The sequence below is a fragment of the Nomascus leucogenys genome, chromosome 10 (genome assembly GCF_006542625.1).
Source record: "Nomascus leucogenys isolate Asia chromosome 10, Asia_NLE_v1, whole genome shotgun sequence".
NCBI lineage: Eukaryota > Metazoa > Chordata > Mammalia > Primates > Hylobatidae > Nomascus > Nomascus leucogenys.
In genome coordinates this window covers 43,559,931-43,580,151 of record NC_044390.1, presented here as the reverse complement: position 1 = coordinate 43,580,151, position 20,221 = coordinate 43,559,931, and the positions used below count along the sequence as shown (strand labels likewise).

At 43.0% G+C, this 20,221-nt stretch overlaps 1 pseudogene; it reads left to right on the top strand.

The window, feature by feature from the left end:
- The first annotated feature begins 12,546 nt into the window (after positions 1-12,546).
- LOC100605268 lies at positions 12,547-18,388 on the top strand (annotated as a pseudogene).
- The last annotated feature ends 1,833 nt before the right edge of the window (positions 18,389-20,221 follow it).

Genomic DNA, 20,221 nt, shown 5'->3' with positions numbered 1-20,221 from the left:
TCATTAAATTGTACACTTAAAATGGGTGAATTGTATGGTGTGGGAATTATATCTCAGTAAAGAAGTTACCAATAACATTACAAACAAGAAAAAGAGTTTATTTTATTTTATTGAGAGATGGGGCTTCGCCCTGTCACTGAGGCTGGAGTGCAACGGCACCTTCTTAGTTCACTGCAGCCTCGAACTCCTGAGCTGCCTCAAACTCCTGGCCTCAAGCGAGCCTCCCACCTCAGCTTCCTGACAAGCTGGGACTACAGGCATGCACCACCATGCCCGGCTATTTAAAAAAGTGTTTTTTTTTTTTTGTAGATGGAGTCTTGCTTTGTTGCCCACGCTGGTCTCAAACTCCTGGCCTCAAGCAATTCTCCTGCCTTGGCCTCCCAAAGTGCTAAGATCACAGGTGGGAGCCACTGGGCCCAGCCCTTTTAATTTTTAATTTTTAAGTTATACAGATGATATATGTGTATTTTATTTTTAAGAAAATCAAAGTATAGCAAGGTGTAGAGGAAAACATTTTCAATTACCCCCTTATCCCAAATTTCGAATCCTACCGCAGTTCTAAGAGGAAGCCACTGTCATCAGTTTAATGCAAACCTTTCTTCACCTTTTTTTGTGATGTATAGGTATGAACATAAATAAGAAGATGTAAATACATCATTTAGTTTTCTAACTTTAAAAATAAAAGGGCTCGTGTGGTATGTATTGCTCTGCTGCTTGCTTTTTCACTTAACATTTTGTTTTGGAGATCCCTCTGTGTTATTACATAGAGATCTGCCTTTGCTTTAAAAAATACTGCATGGTATAATATTATATAGCAAAGATGTGTGTAGGCTTAATACTTAGTAGTGAAATTGTTGGGTCAAAGGGTGTGGGGTTTAAAATTTAACAGAGGCCGGGAGCAGTGGCTCACACCTGTAATCCTAGCACTTTGAGAGGCCAAGGTGGAAGGATCACTTAAAGCCAGGAGTTGGAAACTAGCCTGGGCAACATAGTAAGACCCTATCTCTAAAAACTTGGCAGGTTGTGGTGGCACACAGCTGTGGTCCCAGCTGCTTTGGAGGCTGAGGTGGGAGGATTGCTTGAGCCTGAGAGTTCAAAGCTGCAATGAGCTATGATCACACCACTGCACCCTGGAGGGGTGACAGAGCAAGACCCTGTCTCTTAAAAAAAAAAAAAGAAAATAAAAATAAAATGTAACAGATACTACACATTGTTTTTCAGAAAGGCTACACAGTTTCACACACTCACCAGCAGTAAATACATACATCTTTCAATAATATTTTGTAATATCAAATAATGGATATTAATAATTTTAAATTTTGTTTGTTTGATAGCTCATTGTTGCTTTAACTTCTATTTTCCTGATTACTTATAAGGTTAATGAATATGAAATTCCCTAATGTTTTCACTCTGAGTTATTTTTCTTAGGCTGCCTGGTGTATTTTTTATGTCTTTTTATTTCAAGGGCTTTATTTTTAGTTTGTTTTACCCATAGCTCTTGTCAACAGCAAGTAGCTGATTTTCTTGGTTGAAGTTCTTGTAAATGTACCTGATGTGGGAGCTGAAAAAAAGGGAACTTGCAAAATTTAACAGTTTATTAATGACAAATCACTAAAATTGTTTAAAAGTTGTCTATTTGGCCATGTATTGCCTTAGTTTAGCATATTATCATGTGCTGTAGAATTAAAGTTTATTTATATAGTACATTTTAAGTTTTTGTTTGTTTGTTTGTTTTGAGACAGTCTTGCTCTGTCGCCCAGGCTGGAGTGCAGTGGCACAATCTCAGCTCACTGCAACCTCTGCCTCGCGGGCTCAAGCAATTCTTGTGCTTCAGCCTCCTGAGAAGCTGGGATTACAGGTGTGCACCACCATGCCTGGATAATTTTTTGTATTTTTAGTAGAGATAGGGTTTCACCATTTGGGCTAGGTTGGTCTTGAACTCCTGACCTCAAGTGATCTGCCCCCCTTGGCCTCCCCAAATGCTGGGATTGCAGGCATGAGCCACTGCGCCTGGCTCATTTTAAGTTTGACCAAAAAGAATTCCACTTGGTCATTATGATGGTTTTAAAACATGTCCACAAATTCTTTGCCACTTCTCTCACTAAAGGTGGAGTCTAATTCCCCTGCCCTCGAATGTGAGCTGGCCTTAGTGATGCACTTCTAACAAGCAGAATGTAGCTCTGGTGCTGTCTTCCCCTCCAGCTTCCAACTGGCTGTTTTCCTATTGGAATCCATGTCCTTGGAACCTAGCCACCATGTTGTGAGGAAGCCCAAGCCACGTGGAGAGGAAAGGAGGCTCCCAGCCAACGGCCAGTATCAACTGCCAGACACATGAATGAACCAGCCCTGGGATGACTGCAACTCCCAGCTTATAAGTCTTCCAACCAAGGCCCCAAACACCCTGAAGCAAAAACAGGCCATCTTCATTGTATCCTGTCCAAATTACCTATCCATAGAATCTGTGAGCAAAATAAATGGTTGATGCCATTAAATTTTGGGGTAATTTATTATGCGGCCACAGTAACTAGCATATTTATCGATAAAGAGAGTTAGCCAGGCATGGTGGCTCACACTTATAACCCCAATGTTTTGGAGGCTGAGGTGGGAGAATCACTTGAGGCCAAATATGTAAGATCAGCCTGGGCAACATAGTGAGATCCTCTCTTAAAAAAAAAAATAGCCGAGTGTGGTGGGGCATGCCTGTGGTCCAGCCCAGGAGGCCAAGACTGCAGTGAGCTATGGTTGTGCCACTGCACATCAGTCTGGGCAACAGAGAGAGACAGAATCTTTCTCTTCAAAAAAAGAGAGACAGTTTTAGAGGTGTTTCTCAACACCTTTCAATTGGGGTGAAAAAAAGAACACAATCTTGCCCAGAAATGTAATTATGTTTTTCTAGTAAATCACTTCTCCACTGTCCTCAGTGAGATATGTTTGAAACTGTTTATACCATCTTATTTTAGATTTCCTATTTTTATTTCCAAATAGAAATATTTTTCTTTTTTTGTCTTTCTTTTTTCATTAAAAAAAAAAAATTGTTTCCTTCATTGAAGAATAGGATTTTCTTTCTTCCATTCTTTTTCCCTCTGGGAATTAGGATACACAGAATTTATGCATCTTTTATTTTTCTAGGATTACAATTTTTTTTTTTTTTTGAGATGGAGTTTCACTCTTGTTGTCTAGGCTGGAGTGCAATGGTGTGATCTCAGCTCACTGGAATCTCTGCCTCTTAGGTTCAAGCAATTCTCCTGCCTCACCCTCCCAAGTAGCTTGGATTACAGGCATGCACCACCACACCCGGCTAATTTTGTATTTTTAGTAGAGACGAGGTTTCACCATGTTGACCACGCTGGTCTCAAACTCTTGATCTCAGGTGATCCACCCACCTTGGCCTCCCAAAGTGCTGGGTTTACAGGCGTGAGCCACGGCGCCCAGCCTACAGTCACATTTTTAAAAGACATTTTTTCTACCAATATTTAGTGGTGCCCAGTATCTTTCCTGTCCTGAACAAGACAAAGAACTTAGTAGGATTTCACGCCTCTCCTTCTCTGCCCCTCCATCTCTCATGTTTACATCATCTGAACTTGAGTTTTAGACTACCTTTAAAAAAAAAAAGCAATTATTTATCTTTAATTATAAGTTTATGTCCCCACCCTCCCCCCCCTTTTTTTTTTTTTTGCTTGTCACTGTTTTTAGTATCACTTATCTTTCTCACGGATTCATTTTCTGACTTGTTGGAATTTGTCTTATAATAAAATTTTCAGGGAATTCTTTGAGGGTAAACTTTATGAGTCTTTAGATGACTGAAAATGTCTTTATTTTGTGCTTTCCCTTTTTTTTTTTTTTTTGTACGGAGTCTTGCTCTGTCGCCCAGGCTGGAGTGAAGTGGTGCAATCACAGCTCACTGCAAGCTCCGCCTCCCGGGTTCACGCTATCCTCCTGCCTCAGCCTCCCGAGTAGCTGGGACTACAGGCACCTGCCACCACGCCCGGCTAATTTTTTTTGTATTTTTAGTAGATACAGAGTTTCACCATGTTAGCCAGGATGGTCTCGATCTCCTGACCTTGTGATCTGCCCGCCTCGGCCTCCCAAAGTGCTGGGATTACAGGTGTGAGCCACTGCGCCCGGCCTGTGCTTTCCATTTGAATGCTGGTTTGACTTGGTGTAGAGCTCTGGGTTTAAAAATTGTATTTCTTTTTTCTTTTTCTTTTTTTTGAGACAGAGTCATGCTCTGTCACCCAAGCTGGAGTGCAGTGGTGTGATCTCAACTCACTGCAACCTCTGCCTCCCAGGTTCAAGCAATTCTCATGCCTCGGCCTTCTGAGTAGCTGGAATTACAAATGTGCACCACCACACACAGCTAAATTTTGTATTTTTAGTAGAGACGGGATTTCACCATGTTGGCCAGGCTGGTCTCGAACTCCTGACCTCGAGTGATCAGCCCACCTCAGCCTCCCAACGCCTGTTGGGATTACAGGTGTGAGCCACCGCACCCAGCTTAAAAATTGTATTTATTTCAGAACTATCTATAGTGTGTTCCATCATCTCAGCACCCAGTGTTGCCAATGACAGACACGATGCTAATATGATCGTCGTTCTTCTGTGGGGGCCTGATTTCCTGTCTCTGTTTGGCAGGATTTTCTCTTTCTCATGCTGAAATTTCATGAGATGAACTTCCTCTTTATTATTCTCTCTTCATCAGTCTTCACCCACCCTCTCTTTTGTTCCTTCTATTGTAACAAGGGAGGTGACCCTCCTTCTGCCCCCGGTGAAGCCCTGTTCTCATGCTCTGGACGCATTTTCTTCCACATTCTCAGGGGTGCCACCCCACCTGCATTGAACTATGCTCTAGGGTCTCCCACTTAAGAAAACAAAACGCCTCTCTCTGACTACACACCTTTCCAACCATCTCCCTATTTCTTTTTTTTTTTCTGAGACAGAGTCTAGCTGTGTCTCCCAGGCTGGAGTGCAGTGGTACAATCACGGCTCACTGCAGCCTTGACCTCTGGGGCTCAAGCCATCCTCTCACTGCAGCCTCCTGAGTAGCTGGGACCACAGGCGTGCACCACTGTGCCCGGCTAATTTTTATTATTATTATTTGTAGAGACAGGGTCTAGCTATGTTGCCCAGACTGCTCTTGAACTCCTGGCCTCAATGATCTTCCTGCCTTGGTTTCCCAAAGTGCTGGGGTTATAGGCGTGAGCCACCACACCTGGCCCTTACTTCTTAACTCTTCACTCATAACTAAACTTCCTGACAGAGTTCTCTCCAAACACTATCTCTGCCTATTCACCTTTCATTAATTTCCCAATGCGGTTTCATCTGTTCCCCACACCTTACTGTGGTTGTTGTTGGAAAGGCGCCCTCCCTGTCCTTAGGCCCAGCAGCGGCCCCTCCCCTCGTCCGTGGCAGCGTGCTGCAGCCTCCTGCTGGTGAAATGCTTCCTCTCTTGCTGTCCACCTGCTGCTTCCAGTCTCCTGTGTCAGCTCCTGCTCTCCCAGGGGCAGCCTCACTTGTCTCCTCTATCTGCACTGTTCTTCTGGGGATTCTAATCCTCTCCCCCGGCTTTAAATATGATCTCCTTGCTGTTTAGTCCCAAATTCGTGTCTTCAGCCCAGAGGCCAAGCCTGAGCATCACCCTCTAACATCCCATCTCTCTCTCTCTCTATTTCACAATTATCTCGGAATTAACAAGTCTAAGATGAAATCTTGTTTTCCCGGTGAACTTACCTCCTGCCCCTAATCTGCCCCTTCTTTCCAGCTACTTAATCCAGAATTTGAGGAGCCAATCTCTACCTCTCCTTCTTCCCCACTGTTCCCTGCCTAATCTCTTATAACTATTGTCTCCTCTTTGGCTCAAAATAGACCTATCAACTTCTTATCCCTGCTGCCAATAGCCTAGTACAAACCACTGCTGTCTCCCACCTGGACCACAATGATGGGCAAACCCTAACTGGGCTCCATGCCTGCCTTCCTGTTCCCTTACAATACATTCTCCATCCAGAGGCACTGTTGCAAAAACATAATCCAGTGCGTAACTTCCCTTTGCGCTTAAAATAAACCCTACAAGGCCCAGCATGATCCAGCCCCTGCTTCTCTCTCTCCAGCAACACCTATGTCCTTCTCCAGCCCCACTCAGCTTCACACCTTCATTCATGCAGGGACTTCGGTCTTTCAGTTTCAGCCTCCATGTCAGCAAAGACCCCTTCCATTTTGAAGAGAATCAGCCAGTTGAAGAGTGGGTGGGTGATAGAGCAAGTTGCCCACAGAGACAGCAAATTGGACTCATTCTCCTTTCCATTGACAAAGGATATTTATTTTTCTGACTCAGGACTAAAGGGGGCTGAGAGGCCCATGCCGGGAAAAGTACTTGCAATACATATGGCAGAGGAAGGGTTAATATCCTACACGCATAGACAGCCTTGAGAAGAAAAGCACAAAAAATTCAATGGGAAAAGGAGGGGGAGGAATTTAATAGGTTTTTCACAGGAAGAGAAATTTAAATAGCCAACAAGTAAGTGAAAAGATCAGTTTCATTAGTAATCAGGGAAATGCCAATTAAAGAAGCTAGAGCAGGTTTTTAAAGAAAAAAATCATCAGATTGGCAAAAATTAAAGAGTGGCTGGCTGGTAAGAATACATGAAATCAGACACTGTGTACCTTGTGGGTAGAATTACAGCAATGCTTTGGGGAAATAATTCGGCAATGTCATTCAGATAAAAAAAACATACACGTGGCCGGGCGAGGAGGCTCACGCCTATAATCCCAGCACTTTGGGAGGCTGGTGGATCGCTTGAGCCCAGGAGTTTGAGACCAGCCTGGGCAACATGGCAAAACCCTGTCCCTACAAAAAACACAAAAAATTAGCCGGACATGGTGGCACAGGCCTGTAGTCCCAGCTACTCAGGAGTCTGAGGTGGGAGGATGGCTTAAGCCTGGGAGGCAGAGGTTGCAGTGAGCCGAGATGGCACCACTGCACTCCAGCCTGAGTGACAGAGTGAGACCCTGTCTCAAAAAAAAAAAAAGGAAAAAAAGTAGTTCCCTCTGACCCAGAAATGACAATTCTTGACAATCTATCTTCTAAAATTATCTTACAAAATTACCAGCCTGCAAGTATATTTACACCAAGATGGCATTTTAGCACTGTTTGCAATGGGAGAAGTCAGAGGGGAGGGTAGGAAAAGATTCTACCAAAACAGAAAATTACCCATGATGCCATGTTAAGTAAGATAGGAAGAAACAAACTTCTATCACTATTAGTCCAAATCTGTAAACATTGACTAAGTATATGGACAAAGGCTAGAGGGTGCCATGTATCTACAGAAATATTGATTTAAACAGCTGATGGAACTGTGGGGGAGTTTTGCTTTGAATTGTAATATTGTTTTGCCAATTATGTAAATAATTTTTAAAAAAATTATTTTATCTTTTTTTTTTTTTTTGAGATGGAGTCTTGCTCTGTCAGTGAGGCTGGAGTGCAGTGGTGCCATCTTGGCTCACTGCAACCTCCACCTCCTGGGTTCAAGAGATTCTCTTGTCTCAGCCTCCCAAGCAGCTGGGATTACAGGCACGTACCACCAAGCCTGGCTAATTTTTGTACTTTTAGTAGAGATGGGATTTTGCCATGTTGGCCAGGCTGATCTCAAACTCCTGACCTCAAGTGATCACCTTGCCTTGGCCTCCCAAAGTGTGGGATTACAGACGTGTATTTTATCTTTTTTGAGACAGTTTTAGTCTATCCCGAAGCCTGGAGTACAGTGCCGTAATCATATCTCACTGCAGCCTTAAACCCGTGGGCTCAAGTGATCCTCCTGCTTTAGCCTCCTGAGTAGCTAGGACCACAAGTGTGCACCACCATGCCTGCCTTATTTATTTATTTATCTATTTATTGACTTATTTATTTATAGAGGTGGGGGGTCTTGCTATGTTGACCAGGCTGGTCTTGAACTCTCAGCCTCAAGCGATCCTCCCTCCTCGGCTTCCCAAAGTGCTGGGATTACATAGTGAGCCACTGTGCCTGGCCATGAATGGAAAATAATAATAATAAGAAAAACCCACAAAGAAGCCATAACTGAGCATTCTTCTGTTACTTGATGGATCTGTAGAAAAATTAAACTTTGCTTTCAATAAGACAAACTACTTTCATCAGAGATATTTCCAAAAATAGTACTTCCTCACTTTCTGGTGAAACTATTCCTCATTTTGCATTGCTTTATACTAATATTTTTTGGTTTAATATTGAACTCAACTGCTTTTTCAAAGTCTTTGCAATATAGCTAGTATATTTTCCCTACTGAAGACATCCTCTTCCTTCTAAAAAAACAATTGCTTGGTTGGTTTTGCCCATTATATAATTGTAAATAGTGGACACAGATGACCCAAACTACCCCTTGGAGCTTTAGTCTTTCGTGATGGACCAATTCCTCCATTCTTTTAATAGCTTTGGTTCCTCTTTGCACGCTGCCAGCCAGAAAACTCTACATGCTTGTGGTAGAAAGCTGCCCTAGCTAAGCACAGTTTTCTGGGTGTGGCTCTACCTTACTTCCCTCATCTGAGCAGCCGGGGCTCTCGCTGGCCTTTTTGGGTTCTCTGGCACTAGCTGGTCTGTGACCTTCTCCTGAGAGGGCTTCTTCAGTGTCTCTATGTGGCTGTGCTACAACCAACTACGGCCACAGTCTCTACCACTCATACTCTCTGCCACTTATAAACTCCACTAAAAAGATCTATAATTTCCCAATCACACATGAGCGTTAACGTATCCAAGCTCACTTACTATGATGACTATTATCATTTTTAAAAAGAGAATGACAAGTGTTGGTGAGGATGTAGAAAAATTGAACATTCATATATTTCTGGTAGAAATGTCAAAAAGTGGCTGAGCGTGGTGGCTCATGCCTGTAATCCCAGCACTTTGGGAGGCTGAGGCCGGTAGAACACCTGGGGTCAGGAGTTCGAGACCAACCTGGCCAACATGGGGAAACCCCCCTCTCTACTAAAAATACAAAAATTAGCCCAGCGTGGTGACATGCACCTGTAGTCCCAGGTACTCAGGAGGCTGAGGCAGGAGACTCGCTTGAACCTGGGAGGTGGAGGTTGCAGTGAGCTGAGATTGTGCCACTGCACTCCAACCTGGGCGACATATCGAGACTCCGTCTCAAAAAAAAAAAAAAAAAAAAGTGAAAAATTGCAGTCACTGCAGAAAACAATATGTTGGTTCCTCCAAACATTAACAATAGAATTCCTATATGATCCAGCAATTTCGCTTCTGAGTACAGACCTGAAAGAACTGGAAGCAGAGTCTCAACAAGGTATTTGTACATCCATGTTCATAGCAGCATTATTCTCAATAGCCAAAAAGTAGAAGCACCCCAAGGGCCTAACAATGCATGAATGGATAAACAAAAGATGGTATGTCCATACAATGGAATATTATTCAGCCTTATAAAGGAAGGAAATTCTGGTGCATGCTACAATATAGATAAACCTTGAGGATGTTATGCTAAATGAAATAAGCCAGTCGCAAAAAGCAAATACTGTATATTCTAAGCAAATACTACATAAGGTACCTAGGGTAGTCAAACTTATAGAAACAGAAAGCAAAATGGTGGTTGCCAGGGGCTGGGGGGAGTGGAGTTGTTCAGTGGGTACAGTTTCAGTTTTGCAAGATTAAAAGAGTTCTGGAGATTGGTTGCACAACAAATGAATGCATTTAATACGACTGAAACATACACTTAAAATTGGTTAAGGTGGTGAATTTTATCTTATGCATATTTTACCAGGATTTAAACTTTCTTAAGAAAAAAAAAAAGTCTTAGAGCTGGGATCCAAACCCCATCATCTGATGGCAGTGCTAACTCTGAACAATAGGCTATGCTAGTCCTGCAGGTAAGAGGACCCACACACATTAGAAGGCAGTTCACGTTCCCACTCCTGCCAGAGCGTGCACCCTGGCGGTCTCACTCCCCAGCCCAAGTAGCTTATCAATGGATTCCTTATATGTACATTCAGAGCACCACCCCTCCACCCCACCCCTGTCCAGCTAGGTTCTGGTAAACTCATTTCTGTGTCTCCATTAATTCTTTCATGACTGGTGTCTTAGCAGCCACCCTCAGTCACACACAACAAAAGCAGCACATCCTCTATCACCTATAAAGTTGGAGCCTGGGCCAAGCATGGTGGCTTACGCCTATAATCCCAGCACTTTGGGAGGCTGAGGCAGGAGGATCGCTTTAGCCCAGGAGTTTGAGACCAGCTTAGGCAACATAGCGAGACCCCTGTCTCTACAAAAAAATTTAAAAAACTAGCCAGGTATGGTGGTATGTACCTGTCGTCTCAGCTACTTGGGAGGTTGAGGCTGGAGGATCACTTGAGCCTGGGAGGTCAAGGCTGCAGTGAGCCATGATCTGAGCCACTGCATTTCAGCCTGGGCAACAGAGCAAGACCTTGTCTCAAAAAAAAAAAAATCTGGAGCCTAGTGAGTGGTGAACATGCATTAATTAATAATTTAATAAATTATTAATTAATTGTTGGTAATAATCACCATCTGGTTATTAATAAGAATTTAATAAATATGTAATAAGTAATAGCATTAAATGAATATAGACAAAAAATTGAGCATTTAAAATTGGATGTAAGAAATAACTTCTTGGTAGGTCCACTGTATTTCTTTTATTCTTTTTCTTTTTTTCTTTTTCTTTTTTTTTTTTTAGAGATAAGGGCTTGCTCTGTCATCCAGGCTGGAGTGCAGTGGTACAATCACGGCTCACTGCAGCCTGAACTCTTGAAGTGATCCTCCCACCTCAGCCTCCTGAGTAGTTGGGACTATAGGCATGCACCATCACACCTGGCTAATTTTTTTGTTTTTTGTAGAGACAGGGTCTTGCTATGTTGCCCAGGATGGTCTTGAACTCCTGGCCTCAAGTGATCCTCCTGCCACAGCCTTCCAAAGTGCTGGGATTATGGGCGTGAGCCACCATGCCTGGCCTACTCCATTTCCTAATAGGTGACATTGTGGCATATACTATTTGTACATATCTATGCTATATTATGCCTTTCTGAGGTCATTTATTATTAAAATAAAAATTTTTTTGAGACAGGGTCTAACTGTTGCCCAGGGTGGAGTATAGTGGTAAAAACACAGCTCACTGCAACTTCAACTTCCTCAAGCAATCCTCCCACCTCGCCTCTCAAGTAGCTGAGACTATAGGTGCATGCCACCATGTCCAGCTAATTTTTGCATTTTTTGTAGAGATGCGGGTCTCGCTACATTGCCTAGGCTGGTCTTGAACTTCTGGCCTTAAGTGATCTGCCTGCTTTGGCCTCTCAAAGTGCTGGGATTACAGGCGTGAGCCACGGCACCTGGCCTCTGAGGTTATTTAAATCTAATTCTGCTTAATAACAATTTAGGAATATGCTAAATTGCCTCTTAACGTGTTTTCCCATTGGTTAAGTCCAGAATTCATCAGGGTCTTATAGGGCTTGCTGACTTACAAGCAAGAGAAACTGAGTCTAGTTAACTTAAACCAAATAATCTATTGAAAAAATGTGGAGAAGCTCATAGAAACCAAGAAAAAACCTGGACAACTGTGCAAATGACAGTCACTAGAGCAACTCCAGGAATCCAGATGGCAGGAACGGACCAGTATCTACTACCGTGCCGCTGCTGCTGAGAACCATCCCCAGCCATTCTCTTTGTCCCTGCTGTCATCATTGGAATTCCCAAGAGGAACATCTGATTGCTCTAGCCTGCTCAACTAACAAATCACAATGACTGTTGTGGCCAGGCCAGGCTGGCTGCTCAAAGAAGAATTTGTGCCGTTATCAAAAGAATTAGTGGGCGATGACAAGGACGAGCTGTGTCCACCCCAAAGACTCATGAGCCTTTCTCCTTGGCAGCGCCTTCCAACCTAGCATTTTTTTTTTTTTTTTTTTTTTTTTTTTTTTTTTTTTTGCCCAGGCTGGAGTGCAATGGCCTGATCTCGGCTTACTGCAACCTCCACCTCCCAGGTTCAAGCGATTCTCCTGCCTCAGCCTCCTGAGTAGCTGGGATTACAGGCATGCGCCACCATGCCCACCTAATTTTTGTACTTTTAGTAGAGATGCGGTTTCTCCCTGTTTGTCAGGCTGATCAAGAACTCCCAACCTCAGATGATCTTCCCCCCCTCGGCCTCCCAAAGTGCTGGGATTACAGGCGTGAGCCACTGCACCCGGCCCCAACCTAGCATCTTATGGACGTTACTTGGCTTATATAGACTCAGGTATGGCTTTAATTTTTTAAATGTTAAGTAATTTTTAACCAGTCCCTAAAATACTGTCACCCTCTGTGACATCACCTCTCTGTCCACACAGAGAATGGACAAGGTCCAGGAGACCACAAATCTACCCCATCCATTTTGACCCCAATTCCAGTTTATGAAATTGATAAATACCTGGACTGTCTATGCAAGACACTTTCTTGTGGCAAGTCAAGTTCTATTTTCCTATTAACTTATTTACAATATTAAGGTTTTGTCCTCTTCATTTCTGACTGTTCTTCAGTAAATACTGGCCATGACTATGGGATTGTCTTATGAGTTAAGTGATGCTCTGTTCAAAGCCTACTCCATGTGAGATCCTGTAACACTGCTGCTTCAGTAAAGCTGTTTTCTTCTACCTTTGGCTCGCCCTTGAATTCTTTCCTGGGCAAAGCAAAGAACTTTCCCGGGCTAAGCCCTTATCTGGGGCTCACCTGCCCTGCATCAGTATTGGCACAAGGACAGACAAACTGACCAGTGGAAAAGCACATACAGATACATACAGTCAACTGATTTAGGACCACAGCCACCTGTATTGCAACCAGGAAAGAAAGGATGAACTCTTCAGCCAGGCACAGTGATATGCACCTGTAATCCCAGCTACTCGGAAGGCTGAGGCAGGAGGATCCCCTGAGCCCAGGAGTTTGAGACCTGCCTGGGCAACGGAGTGAGATCCCATCTCTTTAAAAAAAAAAGGGAGAGAGAGATTATCTTTGATAAATGATGGAAATAATGATGGGTCAGGCTTCCCTCTCCTATGTGGATGGGCCTCATCCAATCCACTGAAGGCCTGAATAGAACAAAAGGCTGTGTAAGAAAAAATTCTTTCTCTCTGTGTGATTGTCTCCAAACTGGGACATGGGTCTTCTCCTGAATCCAGACTTGGGCCCAGACTGGAACTTAAACCATCAGCTCTCCTGAGTTTGGACTTCTCAGACTCTGTAATTAGGTGAGCCAATTCCTTGTAATTAATCTCTTTATAAAATCACACAGACAGACATACACATTCTATTGTTCTGTTTTTCTGGATAGCCCTGATATAGTATGTTATACTTTGACAAATAATTTTTTAACTGTTTAAGAAAATATGTGAATAAAAAATCTGGCCTGGCATGATGGCTCATGCCTGTAATCCCAGCAGTGTGGGAGGCTAAGGTGGGCGGATGACCTCAGGTCAGGAGTTCAAGACCAGCTTGGCCAATATGGTGAAACCCCGTCTCTACTAAAAATGCAAAAATTAGCCGAGTATGGTGGCATACACCTGTAATCCCAGCTACTCAGGAGGCTGAGGCAGGAGAATCACTTGAACCTGGGAGGTGGAGTTGCAGTGAGCTGAGATCATGCCACTACATTCTAGCCTGGGCGACACAGCGAGACTCCATCTCAAAAAAAAAAAATTTCTCTAGTGACTAAGATCTATAAAAATATCATCAAATGGAAAATCTAGTGTGAAAAGGACAATAGCCAAAATTAAGACCTCAAAAGATGGAGTTAACAGTCAATGCACATTGAAGAGAGGTCACTAAACTGGAAGGCAGGTGGATTGAAATGCTGAATGGAAAGATGAGAAGGTCAGTGAACTGGAGGATAGGTCCAGACTGAAGTACGGTGAAAGGAAGAACATGGAAACTATAGACAGTAATTTAAGAGGTATGTTAAAAATGTTTAATGTCCTATCATTGGGGTTCCCAAACAAGAGGAAAGAGAGAACGAGGCCGGGCATGGTGGCTCATGCCTGTAGTCCCAGAACTTTGGGAGGCCAAGGTGGGCGGATCACTTGAGGCCAGGAGTTTGAGACCAGCCTGGCCAACCTGGCGAAACCCCATCTCTACTAAAAAAAAAAATACACACACAAAAAATTAGTTGGACGTGGTGGCGCATGCCTGTAATCCCGGCTACTTGGGAGGCTGGCGCATGAGAATCGCTTGAATCTGGAAGTCAGAGATTGTGGTGAGCTGAGATCATGCCACTGCAATTCAGCATGGGTGACAGAATGAGACTCTGACTCAAAAAAAAAAAAAAAAAAAAGAGAGAGCAAGAAAATCAATCCTACGCTGCGTATAAACAAAGAAAGCCATACTTAAGCACATCCTCACAAATACACTAAAAATCAAAGAGAAATCTTAAAAGTATCTAGAGGAAAAAAAATCATATTATCTTAAAAATGAACAATATAAATGACAGCTGAGTTTTTCATAGAAAGGATAGAAGCCAGGAGAAAATGGAATAATGTCTTCAATGTGATATTAAGACATAATTTTTGACTTCAAGTCAAAAATGACTTTAATAATCAAAAGAGTAATAAAAAATAAGAGTAAAAAAGAAGATAATTGCCAACCTAGAACTCTATGTTCAGTGACCTATGCTTCAGAAAGGAAGGCGAAATGAATAAATGTTTAGGCAAACAACAACTGAGAGAATTAGTTACTTGTATACCCACACTAGAAGAAATGCTAAAAGGAGTTTTTTGTTTTTGTTTTTGTTTTTTGAGACAGGGTCTTACTCTGTTGCCCAGGCTGGAGTGCAGTGGCGTGATCATGGCTCACAGCAGCCTCGACCTCCTCTGCTCAAACGATCCTCGCACCTCAGCCTTCCAAGTAGCTGGGACTACAGGTGTGCACCACCATGCTTGGCTAATTTTTATATTTTTTTGTTGAGATGAGGTCTTGTTATGTTGCCCAGGCTGATCTTGAACTCCTGGACTCAAGCAATCCTCCCGCCTTGGCCTCCCAAAGTGTGAGCCAATATGCCCCAAAGGAGTTCTTCAAACATGAGAAAAACCATTCCAGAGTTAAGGGCAGAAATTCAGGAAGGAATAAAGAGTAACAGAAAGCATAAAATATGTGGGTAAATCTAAGTGCACACTGGCTGCATCAAACAAAAATAATAATGACTTCTGGGTTTTATATACACCTAGAATCAGAATATATGTCAATAACATCGCAAAACAAGGGAAGGGACTTTACCAGAAGCAACCCTTGAAACAAAGATCTGAGTCCAAATGATTTATTTGGGAAGTTAACCCAGATCACATCAGTATGGGACATGGGAAATGAGGTAGGGAAGGGAAGGGAACCAATACATTGTGCATAATCCCGCAAAGTATTGCTCTGGGTAATTGAAGCTAAATTCTGCTTGGAAACCCTGGGAACGAAGGTGGAAAACGCAGCTCAGAGTTACTAGCACCTGAAGCACACAGAAGCTGGGAGAGTTATGCAGCAACTGTGGCCAGTGATGCCTTGAAAACTACTCCAGGGAGATTTTAATTTCCCGGCACTTCTAGCCAGCGCTATACTCAGCCTCCACAGAAGCCCTTGGGCGGAGGTGAGTCACAGATGCTGGGAGCTGTAAACTGAGCCAGGATGTGCAGGAATGGGAGTGCCAGGGGATTTAGATGGGGCATAGAAGGCATCTACTGCAGGAAAAGAGGAAGTTAAAATATTCTAAATGTATTCTTAATCATCCGGGAAGAAATAAATGTACCGACTCATATTGGCGCTAGTAAATACAGGATGCATATTGCAATCTGCAGATTTCAAATAGTAAAATAATATGTATTTGACAAGCTAGTAGAGTGGTGAAATGGAGTATTAAAAATGACTTGGCCGAGTCCAGTGACATGTGCCTGTAATCCCAGCTACTTGGGAGGCTGAGGTCAGAGGACTGCTTGAGGCCAGGCATTCGAGACCAGACTGGGCAACACAGCAAGACCTTGCCTCTACAAAAAAAAATAAGAGTTAATTAAAAACAGCTGGGCACGGTGACTCATGCCTGTAATCCCAATGCTTTGGGAGGCCGAAGCAGGAGGATCACTTGAGTCTAGGAGTTTGAGACCAGCCTGGGCAACACGATGAGACTTCATCTCTATAAAAAATTTAAAAAATTAACCCAGCACTGTGACACATGCTTGCAGTCTCAGTTATTTGGGTGGCTGAGGAGAGAGAATCCCTTGAGCCTAGGAGTTTGAGACTGCAATGAGCTCTGATCACATCACTACACTCCAGCCTGGACTACAGATAAGGAATTAAAAAAAAATAAAAATGACTTGAATAATCAAAATGAAGATAAGAGAGTTAAAACAATGAAGAGAGAAGAAGGACTGATGATAGATTTTAATCTTATGTGTCACTAATTGCATTAAATATAAAAAGATCAAATATTCCAATTAAAATACAATTATCAGATTGAATAAAAAACACAATCCAACTAAACACTGCTTACAAGAGACACACATTAAATATAAAGATATAGAAAAACTAAAAATAAAACTATAGGAAAATGTAGACACTGCAGACATCAACCAAAACAAAGTGGATGTGCAGTTATAGTCAGATGAGACAAAACAAGGCTAAGGCAGAAAGCATTAAGAAGTTATGACTAGGCCTAAAGAGGGGTAATGAGAAAAGAGTCAATCACCAGGAAGATACGATAATTCTAAACTTGTCTGACTTTTGGCTCTCTGAGCAGCGCCACGGTGGTCGGCAAGAACAAGCGTCTTTTGAAAGGCAGCAAAAAGGAAGCCAAGAAGAAAGTGGCTCATCCATTTTCTAAGAAAGATTGGTGGGCTGGGTGTGGTGGCTCATACCTGTAATCCAAGCACTTTGGGCGGCCAAGGCAGGAGGATGGTCTAAGGCCAGGAGTTTGAGAACAGCCTGGGCAACAAAGTGAGACCCTGTCTTTTCAAAAAATAAGTAAATACATACATAAACAAACAGACAAACAAGCAGACAAATAAATAGCAGGGTGTGGTGGTGCATGCCTGTGGTCCCAGCTACTTGGGAGACTGAGGTGGGAGGACCTCTCAAGCCCAGAAGGTCAGGGCTGCAGTGAGCTATGATCACAACATTGCACTCCAGGCTGAGTGATACAGGGAGACTTTGAGAAAAGGAAGGAAGGCAAGAAGGAAGGCAGGAAGGCAGGAAGGCAGGAAGGAAGGAAAGAAGGAAGGCAGGGAGGGAGGGAAAGGAAAGGAAAAGGAAGGAAGAGAGAAAGAGAGGAAGGAAGGAAGGAAGGAAGGAGAAATAAAAAGAAAGAAAGAAAGAAAGAGAGAAAGAAAGATTGGTATGATGTGAAAGTGTGAAAGCTCCTGTTATATTCAATATAAGAAATATTTGACAGACACTAGTCACCAGAACTCAAGGAACCAAAATTGCATCAGATGGCCTTAAGGGTCATGTGTTTGAAGCGAGCCTTGTTGATCTGCAGAATGATGAAGTTGCACTTAGAAAATTGAAGCGGATTACTGAAGATGTTCAGGGCAAAAACTGCCTGCCTAACTTCCATGGCATGGATCTTACCTGTGACAAGATGTGTTCAATGGCCAAAAAGTGGCAGACCATGACTGAAGCTCATGTTGATGTCAAGACTATCAGTGATTATTTGCTTTGTCTATTTTGCGTGGTTTTACTTAAAAAATGCAATAATCAGATACGGAAGCCCTCTTATACTCAGCACCAACAGGTTTGCCAAGTCTGGAAGAAGATGATGGAAATCATGACCCAAGAGGTGCAGACGAGTGGCTTGAAAGAAGTGGTCAATAAATGGATTCCGGACGGCATTAGAAAAAGACATAGGAAAGACTTGCCAATCTGTGTATCTTCCTTGTGATGTCTTCATCAGTAAAGTAAAAATGTGGAAAAGCCCAAGTTTGAACTGGGAAAACACACGGAGCTTCATGGGGAAGGCAGGAGTACTAGAAAAGCTACTGCGGGCCGGGCGCGGTGGCTCACGCTTGTAATCCCAGCACTTTGGGAGGCCGAGGCGGGCGGATCACGAGGTCAGGAGATCGAGACCACGGTGAAACCCTGTCTCTATCAAAAATACAAAAAAAAAAAAATTAGCCGGGCGTGGTGGCGGGCGCCTGTAGTCCCAGCTACTCGGAGAGGCTGAGGCAGGAGAATGGCGTGAACCCGGGAGGCGGAGCTTGCAGTGAGCCGAGATCGCGCCACTGCACTCCAGCCTGGGCGACAGAGCGAGCCTCCGTCTCAAAAAAAAAAAAAAAAAAAAAAAAAAAAAAAAGAAAAGCTACTGGGGATGAGGCAGGTGCTAAAGTTGAATGAGCTGATGGATAGGAACCACCGGTCCAATAATCTGTTTAAAATTTGGACTTTTTTTTTTTTTTTTTTGAGACAGGGTCTCACTCTGTCACTCTGCTGCTCAGGCTGGAGTGCAGTGGCCCAATCGTAGCTCACTGCAGCCTCAAACTCCTGGGCTCCTCCTTCCTTAGCCTCCCAAGTAGCTGGGACTACAGGTGTGTACCACCATGCCTGGCTAATTTTGTGTGTGTGTGTATGTGTGCTTTGCTTTTGTTTGTTTGTTTGTTTTTTTAGAATTTTTACATCTACGTTCATGGGAAGAGATGGGCTAATAATTTTCTTTTCTTACAATATCCTTCTTAGTTTGGGGATAAAGGTCATTCTGTCCTCATACAAGTTGAGAGGTGCTCCCTCTTTTAGTGGTCCCTGGAAAAGCAAATATTTATCCTCCTGGAATATTGGATAGAATCCATCAGTGAAGCCACCTGGACTTGAGTTTTCTTCATGGGAAGGTGTTAAATCATAAATTCAATTTACTCAATTGAGTAAATTGAGTAATGAGATCATTCAGATTTTTCTACTTTGGTAGGTTGTGTTTTTTTCTAAGATTCATCTGAATTTTCAAATTCATTGGCATAAGAGCGTCATTGTTTATCATATGCTCTTCTTATCTTTTTAATGTTTGTAAGATCTGCGGGCATAACAAAGTACCACAGATTGGGTGGCTTAAACAATGGAAATGTATTTCTTCACAGTCCTGGAAGCTGGAAGTCCATCAAGGTGTCAGCAGGGTTGGTCTCTTCTGACGGCCTCTCTCCTTGGCTTGAAGATGGCCATCTTCTTCCAGTGTCTTCACAGAGTCATCCCTCTGTGTGTGTCTGTGTCCTGATCTCTTCTTATATGGACACTAGTCATATTGGATTAGGGTCCACCCTGATAACCTCATTTAATCTTAATTATCTTTTTAAAGGCCCTACTTCCATATATAGTCACATTCTAAGGTAGTAGAGGTTAGGACTTCAGCATATGAATTTGGAGGCCCACAATTCAACCCAGAACATGGGGCGACTGAATGTCTCATGTGCTTTGAGTGTAAGTTGATAGAACCACTTTGGGAAATGATTGGGCAACACGAAAGCTGAACAGACGCACGTTCTGTAACCTACAGATTCAATTCCTAGGTGTATACGCAACACAAATGCACATGTGCACATCAGAAGATGTAGGACAATGTTCATGGAGATGTTCATAATAGCCCCAAACTGGAAACTAACCACATGTCTCCAATGGATAAATCTTGGAATATTCACACAGTAGAATCTTATGGAGTAGCAAAAATGAGTTATCTTTTGCTACTCCCAACATAGGTGAATCTCATGAACATAATGTGGAATGACAAGAGCCAGATATGAAAGAGGACCATCTGCACATTCCATGGAATTGCATTTATATCAAGTTTTCTATCAAACAGGCAAAACTACATCATGGTGTTTGAGGAGGAGGGAGGGTGGAGACTGGCATAAGAATCACAAGGGGACTTCTGTTCCTTTATCTGGGTGCTAGCCTTGTGAAATTTCAGAGCTGTGCACTTATTAGTTCATTGAAAGAAAAGTAAAGCAAGGCTGGGTGCAGTGGCTCATGCCTATAATCCCAGCACTTTGAGAGGCTGAGGTGGGAGGATTGCTTGAGCCAGGAGTTCGAGATGAGCCTGGGCAATATAGTGAGACCCCTGTCTCTACAAAAAAATGAAAAAAATAGCCAGGCACGGTGGTGCTCACCTGTAGTCTCAGCTACTTAGGAGGCTGAGGCGGAAGGATCACCTGAGCCCAGGAGTTTGAGGCTGCAGCGATCTATGATCATGCCCCTGTACTCCACACTGGGCTATAAAGCAAAATC